Source organism: Vidua macroura, chromosome 4 (assembly GCF_024509145.1).
Source record: "Vidua macroura isolate BioBank_ID:100142 chromosome 4, ASM2450914v1, whole genome shotgun sequence".
In the NCBI taxonomy this organism is placed as follows: Eukaryota; Metazoa; Chordata; class Aves; order Passeriformes; family Viduidae; genus Vidua; species Vidua macroura.
This window is the reverse complement of record NC_071574.1, coordinates 4,157,971-4,164,074: the sequence shown is the minus strand read 5'-3', so window position 1 is coordinate 4,164,074 and position 6,104 is coordinate 4,157,971. Positions and strand designations below refer to the sequence as shown.

The 6,104-nt window shown below is 47.1% G+C and overlaps 1 protein-coding gene across 4 annotated transcripts in view; it reads left to right on the top strand.

The window, feature by feature from the left end:
* Window positions 1-1,995: 1,995 nt before the first annotated feature.
* The window catches only part of ELF2 (E74 like ETS transcription factor 2), a 33,209-nt gene continuing 29,100 nt past the window's right edge, over window positions 1,996-6,104 (top strand). For 3 of the 4 annotated variants that reach the window (XM_053974979.1, XM_053974977.1, XM_053974975.1), the window contains exon 1: window positions 1,996-2,095. The gene's annotated coding sequence lies outside the window, so the exon portion shown is untranslated. Of the gene's footprint in view, window positions 2,096-2,579; window positions 2,673-6,104 lie in introns of those variants that run through there. The other variant, XM_053974976.1, reaches the window with a different exon arrangement.

The window sequence follows — 6,104 nt, the reverse complement described above, 5'->3', positions numbered from 1 at the left end:
TTGAGGGCTAAAATTCCCATCCAGTGTTTCCAGTCCAACAAGGCAATTTTTGCCAGGAAGTATTTAATCTTTTCCTCCCAATACCCCACTCTTCTCTTGACATGCCCTTTTCTTTCATTTATTTCATAATTGTCATCTGCTACCTTCCATCATCCACTATTAATGAGATTTTAACTCTACGTCTTTGATATGTTTTTGATACAATTTACATGCTAGACTATTAAAATAATTACATTTTCTAATGCGCAAACACTGGATACTGTAATTTCTAGCAGCAACATGGATGTCAGCTATATTGTTAATAAATGACAATGTTTTTCCCCCATAAAATTTGAGTCTTGTTTTTAAAGGCCAATAAAAGACCTAAAAGTGATACCTCTAACCTTATAAAGAGTGGACAACTGAAATTTTTTTTGTTAATATAAACTAGGAGCAAAATCTGTAACTGACAACATCAAAGAGTATGCCTTATTACATATCTGGCAGGCTTAGTGTGTGGTAAAAGCTCAATTTTGCTATGGTATGTGCTTTTCTACAAAGCCACAGCTCATTTATATTTACACCTCAGTAGTGGCCACTTATATAAGAGGCTGCTGGTAGCACCATCTATTGTTAGTAATGCCTGACATGTTTTTGGAAGGAAAGAATCGCTAATGTTTCCATGCTTCAGGGCACAGGACTGGTATTTTTAGGGCTACCTTTAATCTCAGGGAGATGTTTGTGAAATCCTTGAGTAAAATAACTGCCCATGTTATTTTCCTGGAAAACTCAAATTGCGTGTAAAAGTCAGTCAGATTCCAGAGCCTAAAGACCCCTGAAAGGAAATTAAATCCTTAGGAAAGGAAGGTGATGCCCTAAAAATGCAGAGGGAAGAAATATTCAGGTGAAATGTATAAGGAAGAGGAGCCAGAGCAGTATAGCAGTGGGTGGTAACATGCATAAGGCAGAAGCTGAAGACTGGAAATCAGAGTTGGTGAAGCAGGAGATGCACAGAGTGCCGAAGGAGCAGTAGATATAGATAATCAGATGGAAACTGAGGTACAGCAGAGGTACTTTTGCACACAGATGGAGGTGAGGAGCAGCTGTGTGTGACTGAACTGCCCGGGACTGGCTCTTGTCGGAAGGGAGATCCTTAAATCAGACGCTTGCAACGTACAGGCATAGGGGACCCAAGTCAGTCTGAACAAAAGCATCACCCTAGAGCTCCTTACAGCAAGCGGCTTTTCATTGCAGAAAATCCCCTTGGCAATGTAGGGATTTCTTTCTCTCTGTAATGAAAACGTAATGCCTCCTCTCCAGCTAAAAGCCCTTCCGTTTATTTCCGTGAAATGCCAAAGAACGGCATTAATGGTCGAAGCCCAATGTTTGTAAAGGAGAAGACCAATTACGTTCAAAACTTCAGACCAGGCTGGATCAAGGCATACTTGCTTCGTGAGCAGAGTCTGACGGCGCATCTCGTACTGCCAGGGGACAACAAAACCCGGGTTACGAATTTGACTGGTTTCAAACCCATGCGCTCTGTGGGGCCGGCATTTCAGCACTGCGCTGACAGGACACTGCCTGGCGTTGGTCCCGTACGCCCGAGGCTCCGCAGCTGGCCAGACCCGGGCGCAGGGCACCAGAACCGCTGCCGGGACAGCCCCGCGCCGCGGCACCTGCTCCGACACAGCGGAGGGGCAGCGCCACCCTGGCGCGCTCCCGCTTAGCCTCGCTCGCTGCGTGCTGAACACGGGCTCCTCTCGGCTCGGGACGGGGCGGCCGGGAGCAGGGAAGGCACGAGGGGACGCTCCCTCACGGGGACGCTCCGGGCCCTCCCGCGCCCCGCGGAGCTCCCGTGCCCCGGCGAGCGCCGCGCAGGCGCGGAGCGGCCGCGCATGCCCGCAGCGCCCCCGCGCGCCCGGCGGCGGCGGCGGCGGCGGCGGGGCGGGGGGGGGGGCCGGGCCGGGCAGGTCGCGCGCTGCGCCCCCGCCCCTCCCGCGCGGGGCGGCCCCGGCCCGGCCCGGCCCCGGCCCGGCTCTGCCCGGGCGGCGCCGCCGCCGCTTCCTGCTCCCGGCCCGGGCGGGCGACAGACGCGGCCTCCCGGCGCACGGCCACGGTAAGGGCGCGGTGTCGGCTCCTGCCGCCGCGGCGGGCGGGCGCTGACAGGCGGCGGCTGCCCTGCCGAGGGGCCGCGGGGCCGTCTCGGCTCGGGGCGGGGGGGGGGGGCTCGCCGGGGTGTGTGGGACGGCCTCGAGGTGGCGGGGCCGGGGGCCGCTCCGGCGGCACCTCCCACCCACCGCCCTCGGCAGCTGCACTTTCGGTTTCGCGCGGGGCGCGGCGGAGGAGCCGGGGCCGTCCCGCTGCCCGCGGGGTCCGCGCCCGCCGGAGGGGGCGGCGGGGGTGCCCGGCGCTGTCACCGTAAACAGCCCGAGGCAGCGTGGCCTCCCGGGCCGGGCCGTGCCGGGAGCGGGGAGGCGGCTGGGGCAGCGCCAAGGGGCAGCGCCTTGTTTACACAGGGCGTCGGGAGAACATGGCAGCCCGGGCGTGCTGGACACTCGCTGTCATGCGTGATCGCCCCTCCCGCGCCTCGTCCGCGGCATCGCCGTGTGCGCCCCGCGCTGCTTGCGCCGCGCATAAACGGCAGAAGTCTGGCGTACTTTTCATTGTACCGCGACGGTAAAACGTCGTACTGGGTGAGCACAGTTCGTGTTTATCTGTTGCCTTGGATGTGTTCCCTCTTGTCTCTCCCCTCTTGAATAATTCAGTTTTTCATTCTGCCTGCTCCCCCCCCCCCCCCCCGCTTATGGCTGTTCGCTGTTACCTTTCTTGTGACTTTTCTTCTGTCGTTTAACTTCTTTAGCAAAGACAGCACAACCTTAGTGCAAGTTTAAAAACAGGTTCTGGGTCTAGTCCTTATTGCTTTTCCTTCTCCTATCTCTCCATCTCTTACAGTGGACAGGATTAGTTGTTTTCAGAAAGGTGCTGGAAAAAGAATGGTTCTTTTGTGTGGTGCCATCAGTGACATACTCTTCATCTCTCAGGTTTCAGTAGTATCTGGTTCAGAAGGTGCCTGAAGTTTTAGACTGTTACACGCATCTTTATGTTCAATAGTCTCATAAGCAACTCAGGGGCTTTACCTTCATAAAGCTGTCTAACTTAAATCTTACAAGTTTTTGACCTCTAGAATATGCTACCAAAGCTAATTATGGAATTTTTGCACACTGCTTCTTTTTAGAGTGTGTGTTGGGGGTTTGTTTTTTAAACCTGCATCCTCACCGTTTAACTTAACCGTCTCTGCTACTTTATTATGTAAAGGGATGAATAATTCCTCCCTACTCTGGTTTGTGGGGGAGTGGAAATGATTGTTAGGGACCAACAATCAATTCGCTGGAAAGAGAGGTACAGGTTAAGTATGCGAGACTTCTGTCAGAGGGAAGAGAAGGTTACAAGGTATCTTTAAATAGAGAGCAGTGGGAAGAGAGGCTACTAATAGGATGAGATGCAGGAAGGTCCAGAAGGAGCCTGCTGAAGCCACAAAGCTTTTTTGTAGAACCTTAATAGTTTCTAAGTGATTATATGCTTACATGTTTTGGGGCTCATCAGCTTTAGCTATTGAGGTTTCAGAGCAAACTTTGGATGTTCAGCTTGTCAAATTATATATGTATGGAAGGAGGGCTTCTAGTGTTCTACTGGATTTGATGCATCGTTAATTTGATCCAGCGTAATAGTTTCTGTGCATTCAGGAATAAATTTACGGCTTTTTTGGATGAAAACTTATGAAGTATGGTGTGGCTAGGACTACTTCGCCCATCCCTTATTTTGGTCTGTGTTTTATAAATTTTAGTGCTTGGTCTAAATTGCGAGGTAGTGTAAACTGCATGGATCGCACGCTCCCCTGACCTCGTGGATGCAAAGATTTACTTTGTATCCTAATTTTGATATAGCCTGTGCAACAAACTTTAGCAAGAAGCTTAGGAGTTTTTTCTGCTCAGACAGGAAAAAGCTTTTCAGTAACTTAATTTTTCTGTTCTTAAGACTTGTTGAGTTTCAGAAAATGAAAGCAAATTTGCTATTTCTTCTGCACGTGCCAGTGTGAATCAGATAGCCAGAACTGTAAATATGATCTAGGAAAACATCTTTAAAAAGACGTTTCAGTCAACATGAAATGTTTTACAGAGTGTTCTGTGGTTTATATGTATCAGAGTGATAGCAGCATTTACTGCTGTATTTGAGGTTCTGCCTATGAAAGAACATCTTAGTGCCCTTAGTAAGCCTTGTTCCTCTTGATGGGATTCTGCAGTGATCTTGGCTTGGTGTATTTCTGAAAATTTACTAACTTAATTTTCAGGCCAACTTCCTTATTTTTTTTTTTAATAAAACCAAAAGAAAGCTGTTTTGGAAAAAAAAAAAAAAAAAGCTGTGAGTGATGCTACTGCTAGCTGGAGTCTTGCACTTGCAGGTTGCATCTGTGTAGGTATCTGCATAAATCTCTCTCAGGATTTAGGATGTGACCGGAATAAAAGGGGGATGTTGTTCTAAGTACTCTGGTGGTGGTTCTGAGTGCTGTAGGAGCAGCTGCTTCTGGTCACTGCTGCCCACTTCTGTGTGTTTGTCTTGTTTCTTTTTTCAAGCATTGTGTTTTGAGAGTGTTTTTGGCTATAAAATGACTGTGCTAAAGCTAGTTGCAGACTTATATTTAGAGTTTTGCTCTGAAATCAATCCTAAGTAACTTCACTTGAAGTCTGGCCTAGAAGAGATGACCTTCTCTACCATCCTTTCTACACTGTTTTTCAATTGTTATCTTTTAGTCTGCTGAGCTGCATGTTTGTTTCCCTGTTAATTTGATAGGTGGTTATGCACAGGGGAATCAACTTAAGATACTGTTTTTACTGGGATGTGCTCATCACAATTGTGATTTGCTGTGGTTTTAAGCTTTCTGCCAGAAACATACGAGAACAGTTTGGATTTCTTGGAGGCACACACTTGGATACATAATGTAGGTTAGATAAATGTACTCTTCAATATGTGAATGAACTGGTATTTTGCTGCCTTTATTGCAAGTGCCCTGTAGCCTCTGAAGACTTGCTCTAATTGGTTGTTTTGACCAGTGAAAGTTATAGAAAATTCAAGTGTTTGTTGTGTGTTTTGTTGTGGTAAATAGTTAGAAACTTCTTGCTGTTGGGGCAAAGTATTCAAGATGCAGAATTTTTTGTTTGGTTGGGGTTAGGGTTAGGTTGTTTTTTATTATTTGGTGATGGGAGTATGTAGATTTATTTTTGTTTTCCCATGAGATATGTATAAAAATAACAGCAAGGATGTTTTTGTGATTGTAAAGGGTTTTCCAAATGTTTTAGAACTAGTTTTTCTCTGAATTTTCCATTACCGGGAAGAACAGGAGTGGATGTCAGAACTGTAACAACATGATTTGGTAATTTCTTTTGGAAACCTTAAATTAATTTTTTCTCCTCTGATGTTATTCTGTATTTTGCTTTATTGTGAGCATCTATCCAGAGAGAAATTGAATTTGTAGTGTGCATTTTTTTATTTTTAATCTTTCTGCAGGTTGTTCTGTAATTCAAAACTAGTTGTACTTTGAACCAGCTTCTGTGCTTGCTAATTGTATCGCTGGGGACAGCCTAGTCTCTCACAAACCTGAATCATCTCTTACTTTAAGAGTCTGAGTCTAATTGTCTTTTGGCCTTTTTGGCTGACTTAGTCTTGGGAAATGTGAATTTCTGAGCTGATTCCTGGAAGTGACCAGGCAGCATTTTCCTTTTACAGGAATCTAATGAGTTGGGACTTGCTAGAGAGAGGATGGGGAATAGATTCAGTGTCCTGCTGAAATTTGAGGGAAAAGCAAAAAGTCTTCCGTAGAGACATACTCTTTAGGGAAAGGGAAGAAGGGAAATACTGGTTCCTTGAGAAAGGGCTGTGTCTGTGAGAATCTCACATATATGTAGGTGTGTGCTTGTGTTTGAGTGTCTGCTTTAACTTAGAACTTCCAAACCAGACTGAACTGAAACTCTTTCACCTTCTCACTTGCCGATGAGTGGGCTTGTTGTTTTCTCTACCCTGGCAGAGTTTTGAAAACATTGCTGACTGAACGTCAGTATGAAGTTCAAATC